Genomic DNA, 22,024 nt, shown 5'->3' on the forward strand with positions numbered 1-22,024 from the left:
ACAATTGAAATACCAGTATGGGTATTTGACATAGAAGAACAAAGCATAGTAAAGAATTGAGTTGGATGACTTAAGGAATTATTTTGGTAACAAAATAATTACTAAATCATGATGAGCTAAATTTTTGGATATCATTCCATAAGTTATTTTATATTATATCAAGCATGTGAACAGATGAAGGCTGACTAAGAAAATAATTATTAATTTGTCAAGTATATGTATATATCTTATCTTGCATAAAGGTGGTGAATGATGATGCAATGATATATGATATGAAAACAATTGTATGGAAAAATTGAAAGTTATATAAGCATTATGTGATATGAGATCTAATGTATGATTAGAGTAACTGTAAATTACAATAGTGAGAAAGTATTGTATGAATACCTATTTTTGTGAAGAAATTTATTTTATAAATGCATGTTAGACTAGTGGCCTCTTCTTGCATATATTGTATTTGATCTACAACTCCTAATAGGGTTGAGGGTTCTAACAAGGCCTAGTCCTCTAACAAGGACTCAAGACACTATATATACATCATAGACTCCTAATAGGGTCAATATCCTTAACATGGTTTTTTTTAGTGAATCATCTCGTGGGTATCATCCCCATAGGGGATTTCCCTTTCCCAGGGTTTCCCTAGTTAACAAATAATGGTGTTACAAGTTCTCTATTTGTATGGTTATATTTATTGTTCAAAATTATTGGTTTACTTTCATATGAAATTTATAAAGTCATTGACAATATTAATTTGTGGGCAAAAGATTATAGAATACTGATTCACCCTCCCCCCTCAGTATTATCTATTTCTAACAATTGGTATCAAAGTACAATTACTCTAAAGAAGCTTAACAACTTGAGTAAGATCCCTATGGATGTGGAATAGTTAAAGAGAAACCTTGAAGAATCTCTTGAATAGATTGACCTTCTTATAGAAGAAAGAGATAACTTGAAAGATAGGTATAAAGATGTAAAAGTTTACATTGGTAGACTAAAAGACAAGATTGATGATCTGAAATTTGGCAAGGAATCAATTGTGTAGACTAATGACAATGATGAAGTATGAAACCTCAAGAAATAAAATGAGATCTTGAAACATAAGCTGAAAATTGTTGAACTTAAGTTGAGTCTTAAGAAAGATGGTAGTAAGAGTGAACCTGATCTAAAATCTAAGAATGCACAACTAAGATCCTAGTTGAGTCAAGTAACATCTAAATTAGATTCTATTAAGATTGGGAATGTAAAACTAGAAAAGTACAATATCATTATGAAAGGAGAATTGACACAAGATGAGCAACAATTAGAGAAACTTTATTTCACTAGTGAGAAGATTAATGAACAAATATTTCACCAAAGACCTTCTTATGATAAGATAGGACTTGGATATCTTATTGGTGCGAAATCAGCCAAGAAAGTTAAAATTAGAAGAGAATTAGTTGATTTATTAGTGAAACATGATGAACCTAAGAAAATAGTGTTGTGATATGGAGCCTAATCAGACTTACAGGTTTATTTGGCATGATTTCTATCCAAATTATTTTCGCAGGTTCCTGGGGTAGCATACTAGTTGTGTTCCCTATCACAGTACAGGGTGGGGTTGAGGGGAAATGCCCCCACTAGGGTTTTTAGGGGTAGCACCCCCAAATCCAAAAATTCCCTTATATTGTAAAAGGTGTTAGCTACTATTTTTCTATTATTCTAGCCCTAATTTTGTAAGTGACAAAAAGCTTGTATAAAAAGTCTTAGGGTTACAGATTTTCATAATAACTGATATGAAAATTGGTTCTTATGGTGGTATTGAGCAATAAGGGATTATATATTGTAATCAGGTTGTAATCACTAGATAATAATAATATTGGACTTGCTATTGGTGGACATAGCCTAGCTATTGGATGAACCACATTAAATCTTGGTGTCTTGTGTTCTCTTTTATCTAGTCTACTATTTTCTAGTATTGGTTATATTTGCATGTAACTATTATTTCTATCTGAGGTCAATCCTAAAAAATAGAGCAAGTTGATAAACCTAAAAAAGATGAACCACCCAAGGAAATGAGACATGAGTTTTGAGGTAGATGTTTCATATGTAATGAAGTTGTTCATATGAAAAGAGATTGCATAGGTAAGTCTTTTAAACCCATTACTAATTTATATTATTATAATTGTCATGGTTATGGACATAAAGTAGTATATTGTGAGAAACCTAAGTTTGATGGCAATAATGAAAATAGTAGAATGTTTAGGAATACTAACCCTGCAAGTAATGAAAGAGGGAGATCTAATGATGGAGGAAGATCTAATGGAGAAAAGAAATAGTTTGTGTGCTAGAAGTGTAACATACTTGGACACATTGCAAACAATTATAGAGCACTTGATAGTTAGAATGGAACCAATCAAAGAAGGAATGCACCTTTATGTGAGTTATGTAATAACTTTAATTACACAATGAGATATTGCAGAATGGACAAAAGAAACTTCACTAGGAATCCTAATAATAGAAGGGAAAATAATAGAAATGACTGAATTAATGGAAATGACACTAATAATAAGTAATCAAGCAACATGTTGATGAATTCAAGGAAACATTTGAGAAAGCTAAGGATCTAGAAAGTTCTTATATAGTTTTGGAGGAATAGTATTTTGATGCATCAGATGAGACATTGAAGTCAACAATTATTTGTGACTCATCCTATTTGAATTGAGTAATTGTAGCAGAGACAAAGCATCAGTTGATAAGAGTTGATGATAGAGAAATGATTATAATTTTCTTAGTTAAAAAAAGATGAAAGACATAGAAAGGAGGCTATGGTTGAGTACATAGGCAAAGATATACTCTTAGGAAGATTCAAGAAAGAAAACAAAGTTATTGGTAAACAAAGACAATTTGTGAATCTATAATAGATACACATTTAATGTGTAGTGCGATTTGAAATGATTTAAGGATCACAAACAAGATTGTGAGTACCATTTGATCATGTGAAGTGTTTATAGTGAATTGAAGAGAAATTTGAAAGAAATTTGGAGCAGGAAAATAAGTTCTTGAAGCACAAAGTTGTAGAAGCCCTAAACATGATTTTAATTTATTTTATGGAGCTCAAATTAAGCTTTTAGTGCATACAATTAAGATACAATGTTTTTATAGTTAGTTTATGATGTTAGTAATAGACTGAGATATGTATTCAAGGAACAACCATTTGTTTCTCTTTTGGATGATCCATTAGGAACATTTTTGCAAATCTCATAGAACGTGCTTCACATTGAAGACATTAGAAGTTATATTCATTTCAAGATTGAGAGTATACAAGATGAAGATATACAGAAGGACTTAGGAGTCATGTGTAATAATGAGCTAACTTTGACTTCTAAGTATACACACATGAGTGAGTTAATCCTAGTAAATTATATGTTTTACATAGAGTTTGATAATCATGAATGGACCCAAATCATTTTGAGTAGGTACATGATCAAATATTTTGGTTAGGAGATGTGCATGTCATAGTTGATAATGACCTAATTCACAAGGTCGCTAGACTAAGTAATAAGAGATGCAATCCCATAAATGAAAAGAATGTAAGGAAGACAATTGAAACAAACCTAAATACAAGATTTGATAGAAGGAACATGAAATTTGATACTATTCAAGACAAAGAAGTAAAGCTATTAAGTAAGGATTTAGGATACAAGTTTAACCATGGGTTAACTCAGTACCAATCAAATTCTTGCACACAACATACAGAATGGTAGTTCAAAGAAGGAAAGTAAATCTTTATGAGATAATTAGATTATAGTTGCTAGATAACATTGTTAAATTGAAGAAGACCAAGAATGCAATATTCATATTTGTGTCCTTATTGAATCATTTGTTCTTCTATGCAACAAAGAAGTTCCTAGGGGTGATTAATTGGGAGAGAAATGATTGCACAATGAATTTGGTTACTCAATGTTATAGATCAACACTAGAGAATGTAAAAGATAATGACATTGACACAATGGTGAAGGTTTTCTAGACCAAAATTAAATAGAGGTACAAAATTGTTGAAATAATTAATTAATTATATATTTTCTTTAATGTTACACAAAATTTCATATCATTACCAGTTAGTGTATGTTGAGCTTACTTAGGCATTGAAGACAATTTTCTATGGCTACTATTAGAATTCTTTAGAATAACCTAGATGGGGGTGAATCAGTTATCCAAGGTCCAATTATGTCCAATTCAAACTTTCTGATTAAATAGGAGTGAATCAGAAGTGTTGTGCTTCTTCTTACTTATTATGCATGAAATTAAACATTAAATAATCATGAAAAGTAAACATGCATCACACCATAACACAAATGATATTGATGACCCAAAAACTCTCCAAGAATAAGAAGGTGAAATTGGGGTGGGGATGATACCCACTGAATAATTGCACAATTGATTTCAACCACTTCTGATGGTCTACCCTATTAAAGGCTACAACACATTGTTAAATGTGACCCTATTAAAGGATTTCTATACCCTGTTAGGAGTGTGCCTTGTTAGAGGACTTAAGAACATTCAACTTGGAATGTCACCCTGTTAAAGGATTTACATAGAGCTGTTAGGCTCACCCAAGTCCATGGGATTTTCAGTTGCCTTCTCAAAAGAATCTTTCATCCCTCTCTAAGGATCTCCTATCCTCCTCCTAAGGATACCTTATCCTTCTCCTAAGGATCTCTTTATCCTATCCTTCTCCTGAGGATCTCTTTGTCCTTCTCCTAGGGATCTCTTTATCCTTTTTCTAAGGCTTATCCAGCTAACTGTTAAGCTAACCTAGTAATGTAAGATTTCAATATCTAATACAATGGTAAGAGAGTATTAGAAGGGTTTTTACCTAATAAAGATTGCAACCCTAACTATGCAAATCTCAGATCACTCTTTAGTCCCTTTCTTTGCTTGGATTCTCTCCCTTGTAGTGTTGATAGCTTGTTCACCCTTCAAGATCTGTCTCCTTGAGTTCTTCCACTCGTTATGCCAATGCATTCTATGGTCACTTGATCAACTCCAAGTCTTGATGCTCTATTCTTACTCCTCTTGGCTTCTTCACATGATCACACTTATGACCAACTCCCTCTCATGCATGTGCATTTGATCTCTAACTTGCAACTCCTTATAAAGAAGTTATGTTCTTCATTTCTTGCTCAAATCTTTTTAGAAAATAGTATTATTTTCCCTCCAAATTGTTTCTTCTAGAAACTTTATGATAAATCCATTAGTATTCACCTTGAATTGGTTTGCATGTAATCCTTATCATCCAACTAATTCACAAAATTTGATGTAACAACCTTATCATTGCTGATCTGGCAAATCTTTGACTTAATGAATAATGCAGCAACTCAACATCATTGGTTTATTGATGCTCGGCTCCTTCTATGTTACTCAGCTTCTATTGTTATTTTACTAGTGCTCAGCACCTATGGTATTTTTTCTTTTCTCAGCACTTGAAGACTTACTCAGCATCCATTATCTTTTTTTGCTACTTGGCACCTGAAGGATTCTGTATTACTCGACATCTAAATAATCACTTGGCTTACACTAAAGTTGAACTTGCTCAGCTTCAACTAGGAATCTGCTTGGTTCTAACTAGCTTGCTTGGCTCTCTCCAATGAACTTAGTTAATCCTTACATCTTTGATGTGTCTTAGTGTGTCCATCCCATCCTCTATGTCTTAGAGTATGTTATCAATACATTATTTTATCAATGACTTAGCTGATCCTTACACTTCATTACAACATCATAACTTCAACCTTTCTCTAGGTATTCTAGTTACATCTTATTGATTGCCACCTCCTTGTCAATCAACCAAATGATAGTATTTGGATCACTTAAGAAATTTTCATTCTTGCAAGTAGCAAGTTTGACATCAATGATAAAACAATGATTGAAACATTCTTTACCAGTTCCATTTCTCTTCATTTATGTTCTTTTCAATCATTTCCAACAATCTCCCTCTTTGGCATTGATGGCAAACCAAACTGACCAAATGATTAAGTTGATCAACTTAGTTACCACCAAAATTACATAAATTTTTACATTTTCTACTTGGTATATAACTAATACAAACTAAATCCTTTGTTCTACTTCTCCCTCTGGACTACTGCATCTGTACTTTGTATTCTTGATCCTTCATGGTTGCTTGCTAATTCTTATTTCCTCTAAATTTCCCTCTTTCTTATACATATTTCATATATATCTCACTCTTACTTTGTATTGATCCCTCTTACTTTGTATTGATCAGTTTCTCATATATCTCCCTCTTTGACATAAATTCCAAAGATGTAGCATCTTCAACATGCTAAGTATAAGTTTTTCATCTTATGTTTTCTCCCTTTGTCACCATGCATGTGACTGATCTAAAATTTCTGTTCCTATTGTCATCCTCTACATCATTCTTCTGATATTTTCAATGATCTACTCCTACTGATGTAGGGAAGCTTCTATGCTACTTTAGACTACTTAAGTTAGGGGAATTACCCCCAACTTGCCTCTAAGATATTCATAAGGATCCTTGGGCAATGATTTGGTGAAGATATCTGCAGTTTGTTCCTTTGTGTGAATGTACTCCATCTTCACTTGTTTGTCTTCCACCAATTCTCTAACACAGTGATACTTGATTGCAATATTCTTGGTTTTTGCATGTATTACTGGATTCTTGGATATGTTTATAGCACTTGTATTATCACAATACAATATCATAGGTTTGGTTACCTCTTCTTTCATTCCTTTCAATAGATGTTTGAGCCACACAATGTTTGTGCAATTGACTGCTGCTGCCACATATTCTACTTCTACAGTGGACTAAGATGTGCATGTTTGTTTCTTGCTAGTCCAAGTAACTAGCCTTTTACCTAAAAATAGTGCTTGTCCACTTGTGCTTTTCCTGTCATCAATGTTGCCTCCAAAATTTGCATCTGTGTATGCATTGAGCTCAAACTTCTCATTCTTTTTGTAATATAGGCCAAAATCATCAGTTCCTTTGAGATACCTCATTATCCTCTTTACTGCCATGAGATGATTTTCTCTAAGATTAGCAAAGAATCTAGCCACTATTCCAACTGCTAATGCTATGTCTGGTCTTCTATGTACAACATATTGTAGTTTTCCAATCATGGATTTGTACATTGTTTGATTGACTTCAATTGATTCATCATTTTTAGATAGCTTATGTCCTATTGCCATTGGTGTGCTTATAGGTTTGGAGTCTTTCAATCCAAATTTCTTGAGTATCTTCTTGATGTATTTTGATTGTGTCATGAATATGCCATGTTTTAGTTGATGTACTTGCAATCATACAAAGGACTTGATTTCTCCAAACATAGACATTTCAAACTCATGTTTCATTTATCAACAGAACTTTTGTAAAGTACTTCCTTTTTTCCAAATACTATGTCATCCACAAATATTTCAGATAGAAGAATATCCTTACCTTTTTCTTATTTGATGTACATGTTGTTGTTGTCATCAGTTCTTTCAAATCTTATTTGCACTAGATACTTGTGAAGTCTCTCATACCATGCTCTAGGTGCTTGCTTCAATCCATATAGAGCCTTGTGTAATTTGCATACCTTGTTTTTGTTATTTTTATCAACAAAACCTTTTGGTTGCTCTATGTAGACTTCCTCTTCAAGTATACCATTCAGGAATGTTGACTTAACATCCATTTGATAGATTTTAAATTCTTTGAAGGTTGTGTATGCTAGTAAGGTCCTTACACCTTCCATTCTAGCAACTAGAGCAAAAGTTTCTCCATAGTCTAGTCCTTCTTCTTGTGTGTATCCTTTGCAAACTAGTCTTGCCTTATTTTTTGTGATTTCACCATTCTCATCTAACTTGTTTCTAAACACCCACTTGGTTCTAATTACATTCTTGTCAGTTGATCTTGAGACTAAGGTCCATGTCTTCTTCTGCTCAATTTGTTCTATTTCTTCTTTCATAGCATTGTACCAGTCATCATCTATTATGGCTTCACTTACTATTTTTGGTTCCATTTTGCTGAGTAGGCATATCTCACTTTTGAGTCTATTCCTTGTCATTGGTCCTACCTCTTTGTTTCCAATAATTTGATTTGCAAGATGATTACTTTTTACATACTTTCCTAATACTGGTTCTTTCCTTGTTTGCATGTTGTCTCTTTCAAAATCTGAATCATCATGCATATTTTCATCAAGTATTTGTTCATTTTCTTCTTGTTGGCTATTCTCAGAATTTGAATGAACATTCTCTGCATTCTGAAGCTCGGCTTCTGTATGTGTCTGTTGTTCGACATTCACTATCTGTGATTTGACAGATACTGAATTTTGTTGCTGATTGTCATTCTAAGTTGCAACTTCACCATTATTAGGTATACCTTCATAAAAGTATACAAAGTTCTTGTATTCTTCTACTTTTTTGGTGTCCTCAACACTTTGAACTTTTGCAAGCTCATCAAACTTCATATTTGTGCTTTCTACTACTTTGTTAGTGTTAACATTCAAGCACTTATAAGCTTTGCTTCTAGTAGAATAACCAAGAAATGTGCCTTCCTCACTTTTTGCATCAAATTTTCCATTTCTAGACTCTTTATATATATAGCATTTGCATCCAAATGTTTTGAAATATTTTACATTAGGAGAATGCCCATACCATAATTCAAAAGGTGTTGCATTTGTACTTTTCTTGACTTTAACTCTATTGAGTGTGTAGACTGCAATACTTACAGCTTCTCTCCAGTACTTGAGTGCAACATTTTTCTCCATCATTAAGGTATTGGCATAGTCAATAACTAATCTATTCCTTATCTCTACTATACCATTCTGAGGTGGAGTCCTAGGTGCTAATGTTTGCCTTTTGATTCCTCTTTCATTGTAGAACTCTTCAAATTCCCTTGATGTGAATTCACCTCCTCTATCAGATCTGAGACATTTTAGGCTCTTTCTAGTCTCTTTCTCTACTCTAGCAAAGTACCATTTGAACATTTGAAATGCATCTAAATTTAGTTTTAGGAACATGACTATCATCATCCTTGAATAGTCATCTACAAATAGCATTATGTATCTGTCACCTTTGTAGCTTTGTACTTCAATAGGACCACACAAGTTAGTATGAACATGCTCTAATAATTCATTATAAGTATTGATTTTGAAAGTTGACTTGGTCATCTTCCCTAGTTGGCATTTTTTTCACATGGTGTTATTAGGTTTCTTCAAATTTGGTAGATCTCTGACTTTCTTCAATTTGCTAATGTTTATTAGATTGTCAAAATCTACATGACATAGCCTCTTGTGCCATAACCATACATCATTAGTTTGAACAGTGAGACAGGAAGCATCTTCCATGTTCAGATAAAAAAAATTACTCCTATTTTGATCACCTTTTCCGATTAGACTTCCTTGAGAATCATAGATTTTGGCAATTCCATTTCCAAATTCAACCTTGTATCCTATGTTGCTTAGCTGTGAGACACTTAACAAGTTATAATTTAGGCCTTCAACATAGTATGCATTATCACATGATATCCTTTTAATAAGCTTGATACTACCTTTCCCTTTGATCTGACATGGTGCATTATTACCAAATCTAACACTATTTCCTTCATATTGAGTAAAGGTAATGAACTTACTTTTGTCTCCAGTCATGTGATGAGAGCATCTGCTATCTATGATCCATCTATCATTCTTGTTCATGCAGGTTACTAGGGTAGTTGCTTCATCTTCATCTGATTCATCTTTCATAGCCACATAGACTACTTCATCATCATTCTCGTTGGAGTCTTCTTCAACAATTTAGCATCTTTTGCCTTTACCTCTGTAGTCCTTGTTGTAAATTGCCTCCATCCTTGTAGTTTTTCTTTTGTGTGCATCTGGCTGCAATGTGACCAACTTCATTACAATTTAAAAAAATGATTGGTAGCTTACGTTTGAATTTTCCTCTTCCTCTATGAAATCTTCTTGCTAGTAATGCCTCTAATTGGTGTACATCATCTTCATCAGTGCTACTGTCACTGGATACATATTTTCCTTTTCCACTATTTTTCTTTGTTTGCACCTCCTTGTTGTCTTTTAATGTCATCTTGGCTTTGAATGTAGATTCAAATTTTTTTGGCTTGTAGTTATCAAAGTTGGATAGCTCAAAAGCAGCGAGTCTTCCAATTATTCCTTCAAATGACAATGTGTTGCCTAGTACACACCTTAGCTCTTGGATGGATGATACTCTTATAGCATAGATAGGAAGCAAAGTTCTCAAGTATTTTCTACATAATGTTTCTTCTACTAACTATCCTCCTAGGCTTCTTATGGCACTGACTACTTCCTTCATCCTTGCACTGTATTGAGCGGCATTCTCTCCTTCTTCCATTTTCATATCATCAAACTTTCCTCTTAGGCTTTCTCTTTTAACTCTCTTGACATTATCATCTCCTCCATAGATTCTTGACAATGTTTCCCACATTTGATGTGAAGTATCACATTCTTTGATGTCATCATACTCGGCATAGCTTAGTGCTGAATCAATATGTAACATTGCTTGATTGTGCTCCTTCTTCTTGCTCATGTCATCTGCAGTGAGGGGTCCTGCAGGGTCTACATGATCAACTGTGATTAAGGTCTGTGCATACTCACCTATTGATCTAAGGTGTAGCTTCATCAAACTTTGCCATGCAACAAAGTTGTCTTTTTTTAGCTTGGGAACTTCTCTCTTGGACATCTTGATCTTTCTGTTGCTAGTACCTTGAAACAAATTAGTAGTGTGTGCTCTAATAGTAATTGTTAGAATTCTTTCGAATAACAAAGAGGGGGGGGGGGGGGGGTGTGGGGGTGAATCAGTTATCCAAGGTCCAATTATGTCCAATTCAAGCTTTCTAATTAAACAAGAGTGAATCAGAAGTGTTGTGCTTCTTCTTACTTATTATGCATGCAATTAAACATTAAACAATCATGAAAATTAAACATGCATCACACCATAAAACAAATGATTTTGATGACCCAGAAACCCTCTAGGAATAAGAAGGTAAAACTAGGGTGGGGATGATACCCACTAAATAACTGTACAATTGATTTCATCCACTTTTGATGGTCTGCCCTGTTAAAGGCCCACCCTATTAAAGGCTACAACATATTGTTAAATGTGACCCTATTAAAGTATTTCTATACCCTGTTAGGAGTGTGCCATATTAGAGGACTTAAGAACATTCAACTTGGAATTTCACCCTGTTAAAGGATTTACATAGTGCTATTAGGCTCACCCAAGTCCATGGGATTTTCAGTCGCCTTCTCAAAAGAATCTTTCATCCCTCTCTAAGGATCTCCTATCCTCCTCCTAAGGATCTCTTATCCTTCTCCTAAGGATCTCTTTATCCTTCTCCTGAGGATCTCTTTGTCCTTCTCCTGGGGATCTCTTTATCCTTTTTCTGAGGCTTATCCACCTAGTTGTTAAGCTAACCTAGTAATGTAGGATTTCAATATCTAATACAATGGTAAGAGAGTATTAGAAGGGTTTTGACTTGATAAAGATTGCAACCCAAACTGTGCAGATTTCATATCACTCTTCAGTCCCTTTCTTTGCTTGGCTTTTCTCCCTTGTAGTGCTGATAGCTTGTTCACCCTTCAAAATCTTTCTCCTTGAGCTCTTCCACTCATTATGCCAATGCATTCTATGGTCACTTGATCAACTCAGAGTCTTGATGCTTTGTTCTTACTCCTCTTGGCTTCATTTCTCACTCAAATCTTTTGAGAAAATGGTATTGTTTTCCCTCTTAATTGTTTCTTCTAGAAACTTCATGATAAATTCATTTGAATTCACCTTGAATTGGTTTTCATGGATTATATAGAATTTTGTGACATCTACTCATCATCCTTATCATCCAACTAATTCACAAAATTTGATGTAACAACCTTATCATTGCTAATCTGGCGAATCTTTGACTTAACAAATAATGCAACAACTCGGCATCATTGGTTTATTGATGCTTGACTCCTTTTGTGTTACTCAACTTCTATTGTTATTTTACTAGTGCTCAGCACCTATGGCATTTTTGCTTTCCTTGATACTTGAAGAATTACTTGGCATCCATTATCTTTTTTTGCTACTCGGCACCTGAAGGATTCTATGTTACTCGGCATCTAAATAATCACTCATCTTACACTAGAATTGAACTTGCTCAACTTCAACTAGGAATTTTCTCAGCTCTAACTATCTTGCTCAGCTCTCTCCAATGAACTTAGTTAATCCTTACATCTTTGATGTGTCTCAGTGTGTCCATCCTCTGTGTCTTAGAGTATGTTATCAATACATTATTTCATCAATGGCTTAGTTGATCCTTACACTTCATTACAACATCATAACTTCAACCTTTCTCTAGGTACTCTTGTTATATCTTATTGATTGCCACCTCCTTGTCAATCAACCAATTGATAGTATTTGGATCACTTAAGCAATTGTCATTCTTGCAAGTAGCAAGTTTGACATCAATGAAAAAAAAAATGATTGAAACAATCTTTACCAGTTCCATTTCTCTTCATTCATGATCTTTTCAATAATTTCCAATAGCTACTAAGCAATCCAAAGCTTTTCTAGTTCATAAGACAATGTCTACTGAGTTCACTTGGGCACCAAAAGAAAGTTTGTGAAAGATGAGTGTTAACAAAGCTCACTTGGTTAATGAAGAAAGTGTTGGGTGGAACCAGTGTTAATTGAGCTCAATAGATTACTAAAGAAACATTGCTAGTATGTAGTGTTGACCAAGTTTCACTTGGTTAACATAGGAAATCTATTTATGAGTTAGTGTCTACCAAGTAGGGTAGGCTAACAAAGGATTTTCTTGTTTTGGCATATTGAGTTCAATTGTTTTATTTGTTGGTTATAGACATATGAGAAGATGAATATTAATTATTCTAAGTTGTATTTGAGTTAACTTGACAATATGAAAGATATAAATAAAAGGTCAAGTTGAGGATTAGAATCTGTGAAAGAGTGAAGAATGTGAATGAATGGAAGATTTTGAAGATCTAATGATGCAAAGAGCAAGTGAATTATAAGGATAAGAAAAATATCTTTGTGAAGCTGAAAAGTTATATTCAATCAAAAAGGATCAAGTATACAAGCTAGAATTGAGATCTATAATTAGTAATTCAATTGTATCCAAATCAAGTCATGTCATTTTTACTCTCTAACCATTATAGAAGTGATCTAAATCTCTTAATAGAGTTGGCTTAACAACTATTTGTAAATCTTCTAACAAGGTGGTAGTTCTATTGAATTGTCTAAAGACCTCTAACAAGACCACTCCTAATAGGATGATTAAATCTTCTAATAGGGTCACACCTAACAGTGTATTTGTAATCTTTAATAGGGTGGGCTCCTAATAGGGCTCACTTCAAAAGAGTGAAAATTAGTAACTAGTTGCAATTGGTAGTTTTTCCCAAATTAGGTTTCTATGTTAAATCTTAGTGTCAAATGTGTTCATGTTATTTCTTTTATGTGCTTGCAACTAAGTTAAAGTAATAAGTAATCATAGATAACATCTAAAGATTTTCATATTAAGTGTTTGCCAAATAGTTACCGTGTTTATCAAGTTACAACATTTCTTTGTTTGTCGAGCATCAACAAAATTAAGTTTTCATAGAATTATTTTGTACTAACTATTGGATACAATTATCTAATTGTGTGTTGTCTGTGATGTTACAAAAATGTCATATCAATTTTTAGCCAGTGCTTACCAAGCTTACTTGGTTAGCAAGACAAATTTTCTTGTCTACTCAGTATTTCTAGAAATTACTCTATGAAGACAAGTGTTTACCAAGACGGGTCGACTATCAAAGGATTTGGTTGATTTGGATATGAAGTTTAATTATTTTGAGTATTGATTCTAGCCAACTATGATGATGTTATTGGTCATTATAATTTGTAATTAAGACGACTTAATAATTTGGATGGTATAAATGAAAGGTCAGTTGAGATTCTTGTGTGTGTATGAAAGTGTATTGATTGATTGAGAAGGAAAGTGTGAGCAAAATTGAAGGATGGTCAGATATCCTTGTGGAGCAGAAAATTAATATTCAATCAAGAAAGATCTAGTATGAAGTAGAATAGAGATTTGTAATGAGAAATTTAGTTGCATCACAATTAGGTCATTTCATTGTTATTTTCTTACCATTGTAGCAGTGATTCAAAATTTCTTAACAGAGTTGGTTTAACAACTAATTGTAAATCCTCTAACCAGGTGATAGTTCTTTTGAATTGTTTTAAAGACCTCTTGCAATGCCACTCCTAATAGGGTGATTAAATCCTTTAATAAGGTCACACCTAGTAATGTGTTTTGTAACCTTTAACCGGGTTGGCTCCTAATAGGGCTCACTTCAGAAGAGTGAAAAATAGTAACTAGTTACATTGATAGTTTTTTCCATATTGGGTTTCCACATTAAATCTTGGTGTCTCATGTGTTTATGTTATTTATTTTATGCTTAATTACTATGAATGTTTAAGATTAGCTAAAAGGAAATCACACTACTTTTATTGAGTTACAACATTTTATGTGTGTTTACCAAATAACAACAACAATTAGTTTTATTGTTAACATCCAAGGGATCTAAAATATTTTTGTGGTAAATAATTCACCCCCCTCTCAGTTACTCCATCTATATTTCCAAAGATTGGTATCAGAGCTTTTGGTGCTTGCGGGAAAGGTTTCAAGGACCTAAGCTAAAGACTAAGATGTCTTACAAAAGAGAAATTCCAAAGCTTAACAGATACAACTTTTTAGCATGGCAGGGACTCATGAGACTTCATCTAGCTTCCATTGGTGATTCAAGATTGAAATACCTTGACGAAGAATATACAACTCCTACTGGTACATTATCTATTAGAGATATTGCTAAGAAAAAGAAGCATAACACCATGATGATAGATATTTCATTTGCTCTTAGCTATGAGGAATTTGATGATATCAAATACTGCAAAACTATTGTTGAAATGTGGAACAAGCTAAAAGACATCTATGGTGGTGATTAAAATGTGAGGAGAGCCAAAGTAGAAAGCCTTAGAGGAAAATTTGATCAAATGAGAATGAGAGAAGATGAAAATATTATCAAATATGTGAAAAAAATCAAAGCTAGTGTCAATGAAATTAAAGCTTTTGGAGGAGATATCAAGGAAAAAAATGTTGTAAGTAAAGTTCTCAAAACATTTCTTCCTATCTATCCAATTAGAGTATCTACTATTGAAGAAAGAAGGTGTGAAACAAATCATAAGATAACTTTGGATACCTTAGTAAGAAGATTGATAGCTTTTGAGCTAGATAACTTTAACAATTATGTTCTAGTTTCCAAGAATATTGAATCTGCATTTGAGGCCAAGCTTTCACTTAAGGAAAAAGGTAAGAAAATAAAGGGAATTCAGTCAAAAAGTGAAGAAGAATTAGAAGAAATTTTTGATAGTGATCTTGGAGTTGTTGAAACTTTACTTTCAAGGAAATATTCTAGAGGCAGAGGTAAATACAAAGGTAAAGTTTCCCTAATCTATTTTTCATGTGAAGAAATTGGTCATATTGCTGCCAGGCACCCAAACAAAGAAAGTAAGGATGAGAAGAAAAGTCAGAAGTGCAATGGAAAGAAGGATTTCAAAAATCACAAATCATTCAAGAGAAAAAAATAAGAAGACTAGTTTTATGGCTAAAGATTCTAATAACAGGGAAGATGAAATAGTTTACATTGCTATAAGAGATGAATTTGATGATGAAGAAGAAGATAAGATGACACTTATCTCTCATGTGAGAAAAAATGATACATGGATCATAGATAGTGGATGTTCACATCATATGACTGGTGATAAAACAAAGTTTGAACACTTTGAAGACTATGATGGTGGTAGTGTAATGTTTGGAAATAATGAACCTTGTTGCATAAAATGGAAAGGCTAAATCTCATTAACCAAAGAACTTGTATGTGACAATGCCTACTAGGTTGAAGGACTAAAACATAATTTGCTAAGTGTGGCATAGCTAATCAGCATTGGATTCAAGGTAGAATTCATGCATGACAAGGAAAGACTGCTGGATGACAAAGGAAAATTGATTGGATCAGGCAAACAAACAAAAGATAACTTGTTTTATCTTGATCTTGGTGATTGCTCATTCTTTATTGCTCAAGTTGATGAAAGCTTTCTATGACATAGAAGGCTATGTCATGTAAATTTTGATAACATGGTGAAAATAAGAAAATTCATAAAAGTAAGAGGCAAATATGCAAGAATTGTTAGATTGGCAAAATGGGAAAGACTAGTTTTAAAAGCAAAAACTATCAATCTAAAGATATCTTGGAAATTGTGCACATTGATTTGTGTAAAGCTATTGGAATAGAAAGCTATAGTGGGAAAAAAATTATTCTTTTTGTTGATGACTACTCTAGAATGATGACTATTATGTATATAAGAGAGAAGTTAGAAGTATTTGAAAAATTCAAATGGTATTTGGCAAGAATAGTGAAATAGACAAGGAAAAGACTGCAATACTTAAGATTAGAAAAATGTGGTGAATTCACTCCAATGAATTCAATAAATTTTGCATTGAAAGAGGAATCAAAAGATAGGTATCAACCCCTAGAACTCCTAAGCAGAATGGAATAGTTGAAAGGAGAAACATATCTATCATGGATTATGCAAGGACTTTGATGATTGAAAAGAATGTTGCTATCAAATACTGGAATGAAGCTATCAACACTGTAGTTCATGCCTTAAACCAAGTACAGTTGAAGGACTCATATAAAACTCCCTATGAGTTATGGTATGGCTATAAACCCAATGTAAGCTACCTAAAAGTATTTGGAAGTAAATGTTATATCTTGAAGGAAACTAGAAAAGGTAAGTTTGATGTGAAAGGTGATGAAGGTATATTCTTAGGATATTCTTTCAAAAGTAAGGCATATAGGTGTTTAAATTTTTCTACTCATAAAATCATAGAAAGTGCACATGTGAGAATTGATGAGTTTGCATAAAGGACTGAAGAAGGAATCAAGAAGAAATTAGAAGATTACAACATATTTTTTTACATCAAACTTGATACATTGCCAAACAAATCTATCAATAAGTAGATTCCTACTCTTGAGTCTTCCTCAGTTACTGAGCTGCAAGAAGTTCAAACTAAGTCACAAGGACCTGAGTTACATTTTGAAGCTACCAAGCCAATGCCTACCAAGTCTGAGAAAGCATAGCTAGAAGTTGAAATTCAAAATGAAGATAGTGCAATTCATTCAAAAGGAAATGAACCTATATTAGCAAGTATGTCATAAGGTATCATGCATGAGAACAAATTATTGGAGATAAATTAGAAGGTACTATGACAAGAAGTAAGCTAAAAGGTACATGTTTACTTGCTGATTTTGAACCTAGAAATGTTTAAAAAATGAAAGTTGGATTAAGGCTATGAATGAAGAAATAAAGAAAATAGAGAAGAAAAAAACTTGGACCCTTATTCCTAGGCCTAAAAATAAAAATGTGATTGGAACAAAATGGGTATTTAGGAATAAGTTGAATGAAGATGGTAAGGTATCAAGAAACAAAGCTAGACTAGTATGTAAAGGCTACTCTCAAGAAAAAAAACATTGATTATGGTGAGACTTTTCTCTTGTTGCAAGATTAGAAGGTGTTAGGACTCTACTTGCATATGTAGCACATAAAGGATTAATGTATATCAAATGGATGTTAAATATACATTTCTCAATGGTATCCTTGATGGAGAAGTCTACATTGAACAACCAGAAGGTTTTTTTGATCCAGACAAAAGGGACATGGTTTGTAAGCTACACAAAGCTTTATATGGTCTATAACAAGCTCCTACAACATGGTATGAGAGGTTGCACAACTACCTTATACAAATTGGTTTCCAACTTGAACTAGTGATAATAGTAGTTTATATATCAAGGAAGGACCAAATAACAAGATTGTATTGGCAGAAATATTTGTGGATGATACTTTATTTATAGGGAATAATGATCTATGCAAAGAATTTTTAGATCAAATGAACAAAAAATTTGAAATGTCTATGTTTGGTGAGATTAAGTTCTTTGTTGGACTTTAGATATAGCAGATCATGAATGGTATCTACATCATTCAATCTAAGTATATCAAGGAGATACTCAAGAAGTTTGGAATGGAAGATTCAAAACAAATTGGAACCCCCATGTGTACTAGACTAAAGCTTACCAAAGATGATGATTCAAAAGAGGTAGATTAGACCTTATATATATTAATGATTGAAAAATTATAGTATGTAGTTCATACAAGACCTAATATTGCTCTTGTAGTTGGTATAGTGGCAAGATTCTTGGCAAAATCTAAAGAAAATCATATGATGGCAATCAAAAGTATCTTGAGATACTTGAAAGGCTCTGAAGACTATGGTTTATGGTATAAACTTGGAGGAAATATAGATCTAAAAGTGTTTACTAATGCTAATTAGGCAGGAAATATTGATGACAGAAAAAGCACAAGTGTTGGAGCATTCTTTGTTAGTAAAAAGTTGGTATCTTGGACAAGTAAGAAGAAAAATTGCATATGTCAATCCACAGTAGAAGTAGAATATGTTGCAACAATAATGAATTGTTCTAATATTTTTTTCTTTAAATAGTTGTTGGAATGCATGAAGGTTGAGATTAGAGAACCAATTGCCATGTTTTATGATAATACAAGTGCAATCAACATATCAAAGAATCTAGTGATGCATTCCAAAACCAAGCATATTGCTATAAAATATCATTTTGGTAGAGAATTGGTGTAGGACAAAAAAAAAAAATTGGAATATGTCCATACAAAAGAATAGATTATAGATATATTTACCAAGCCATTACCTAAGGATTCATTCTTGTATCTAAGAGGTAAGCTAGGGGTCATTCCCCTATCTGAAGCTCACTAAATAAAGTTTTAGTGATGCATCAATAGGAATTAAGTTGAAGATCTATTAGTTGATATTGCATATGAATTAGTACTCAAGGTACATTGATACTTATTTGGTATGTGTTGTCTTTGGCATGTGTTTTCAAAGAGGGAGAGTTTAGTGTCATATCTTTCTAAAAAAAATTTAAGAAAAGAAGCTATATAATTCCTTCACAGAGGGAGATTACTACATTAGTGAAGCTTGTGGTATAAAATCTAAGAGGGAAAAATTTTCTATTAGAGCAAGTCTTGTTTTCAAATTTTATTGTGCTATGACATGTTGTGTTGCCATCAATGTCAAAGAGGGAGATTGTTGGATACAATTGTCTAATTGTGTGTTCTCTTTGATGTTACACAAATGTCATATCAGATGTCAGTCAATGCTTATTGAGCTTACCTGGTCAATAAGATAGTTTTTCTTGTCTACCAAGCATTCTTAGAGATTACTCTGTGAAGAAAAGTGTTTACCAAGTTGGGTTGGCTATCAAAGGATTTGGTTGATTTGGATATGAAGTTTAATTATTTCAACTATTGATTCAAGCTGAGTATGGTGATGTTTATTGGTCATTGTTATTTGTAATTGAGCCAACTTGATAATTTGGATGGTATAAATGAAAGGTCAAGTTGAGGTTCTTGTGTGAGCGTATGCAAGTATATTGATTGATTGAGAAGGAAAGTGTGAGTGAACTTGAAAGATGGTCAAATATCTTTTTGGATTAGCAAAGTAATATTCGATCAAGAAGGATCTAGTATGAAGTAGAACATAGATCTATAACCAGCAAGTTAGTTGCATCACAATTAGGTCATTTCATTGTTATTTTCTTACCATTGTAGCAGTGATTCAAAATCTCTTAATAGAGTTGGTTTAACAACCAGTTGTAAATCCTCTAACTAGGTGATAGTTCCTTTGAATTATTTTAAAGAATTCTTGCAAGGCTACTCCCAACAGGGTGATTAAATCCTTTATCAAGGTCACACCTAGCAGTGTGTTTTGTAACCTTTAACTAGGTCGGCTCCTAATAGGGCTCACTTTAGAAGAGTGAAAAATAGTAACTAGTTAAATTGGTAGTTTTTCTCATATTGGGTTTCCATGTTAAATCCTGGTGTCTCATGTATTCATGCTATTTATTTTATGCTTAATCACTGTGAATGTTTAAGATTAGTTAAAAGTAAATCACACTACTTTTACCAAGTTACAACATTTTCTATGTGTTTACTGAATAACAAAAATAATAAGTTTTATTGTTAACATCCAAGGGATCTAAAATATTTTTGTGGTAACTGATTCACCCCCCCTTAGTTACTCCATCTATATTTTCAGCACTGACATCAAAGGGATCTAGGATTTATTTTTTTAGTAATTGATTTACCCCTCCCCTCTTAGTTAATCCTCTTATATTTCTATCAATTAGTATCAAATATTTTGGTGCTTGCAAAGAAGGTTTCAAGGACCTAAGCTAAAGATCAAGATGTCTTACAAAAGAGAGATTCCCAAGCTGAACTAAGAAAACTTTGCAGCATGACAAGGACTTATGAGGTTACATCTAGAAACCATTAGTAATTTAGGTTGTAAGTATCTTGATGCTAAATTAGGACTTATACTGGAACATTATTAGTTGAAGATATTGTTGAAAAGAAAAATCATAACATCATGATGATTGATATTGCACTTGCTCTTAGTTATGCTGAATTTGATGAAGTAAAAGACTACAAAATAGCTCATGCAATGTGGAACAAAATGAAATACATTAATGGAGGAGATGACAATGTAAGAAGAGCCAAAGAATAAAGTCTTAAAGGTCAATTTGGTTAGATGAAAACATTGCAAAATATATGGAAAGAATCAAAGCAAGTGTGAGTGCAATCAAAGCATCTAGAGGAGACATTGATGACAAAATAGTTGTAAGCAAGGTACTCATAACTCTTCTTCCTATTTATGCAATTAGAGTGTTAGCTATTTAAAAAATGAGGTGTGATCCAAATAACAAAATAACTTTGGATGCTCTAGTTGGAAGATTAACAGCTTTTGAGTTGGATAACTATGATAACTATGTTCCTAGTTCCAAAAATATTGAGTCTGCATTTGAAGCCAAACTCTCAGTCAAGGAAAAGAGCAAGAAATAAAAGGCCAATCAATTCGGAAGTGAATAAGAAATAGAATAAATTTTTGACAATGATCTTAAATTTTTTGAAGCACCACTTGCAAAGAAATACTTCAAAAGAAGAGAAAAGTACAAAGGCAAGATTCCCCTAATCTATTTTTCATATGAAGAAGTTGGTCATATTTTTGCAAGGTGTCCAAATAGAGAAAACAAGAATGAAATGAAAAAAAATAAGTATAAGGGAAAGAAGGAATTCAAGAGATATGGAGACAAAGGTAAGAAATCTTGTTTTATGGCTAAATATTCTGATAACAGTGAAGATGAAATTTTATATATTATTGTAAAAGATGAATCTAATCATGAAGGAGATAAGATGGCACTTATCTCTCATGTTAGAAAAAATTATACATGGATTATTGATAGTGGTTGCTCACATTATATGATTGGAGATAAAACAAAATTTGAACACATGGAAAATTATGATGCGTGTAGTGTAAGATTTGAAAATAATGAACTTTGGTGCATAAAAGAAAAAGGTCATATCTCATTAACGGATGAACTTTCATGTGATAATGTTTATTGGGTTGAAGGACTAAAGCATATTTCTACTAAGTGTGGCATAGTTAAATAACATTGGATTCAAGGTAGAATTTATGAATGGGAAGGCCAAACTATTGGATGGAAAAGAAAATCTGGTTGGATTTGGCAAACAAACAGAAAGTAATCTATTTTATTTTTATCTCATTGAAAGCTCATGTTTTATTGCTCAAGTAGAGGAAAGTTGGTTATGGCACAAAAGACTATGTCATGTAAACTTTGATAATCTAGTTAAGAAAATGTAGAAGAGTAAGAGGTATTCCTAGCTTGAAGAAACCTAATATAGGTCTATGAAAAAATTGCAAAATTGGTAAAATGGGAAAGACTAGTTTTAAAAAAAAGAACTATCATTCTAAAGAAGTCTTAGAGCTTGTGCATACAAACTTATGTGGACCTATTGGAATAGA

Source organism: Cupressus sempervirens, chromosome 4 (genome assembly GCF_028749045.1).
Source record: "Cupressus sempervirens isolate cs-2001-9-10 chromosome 4, ASM2874904v1, whole genome shotgun sequence".
NCBI lineage: Eukaryota > Viridiplantae > Streptophyta > Pinopsida > Cupressales > Cupressaceae > Cupressus > Cupressus sempervirens.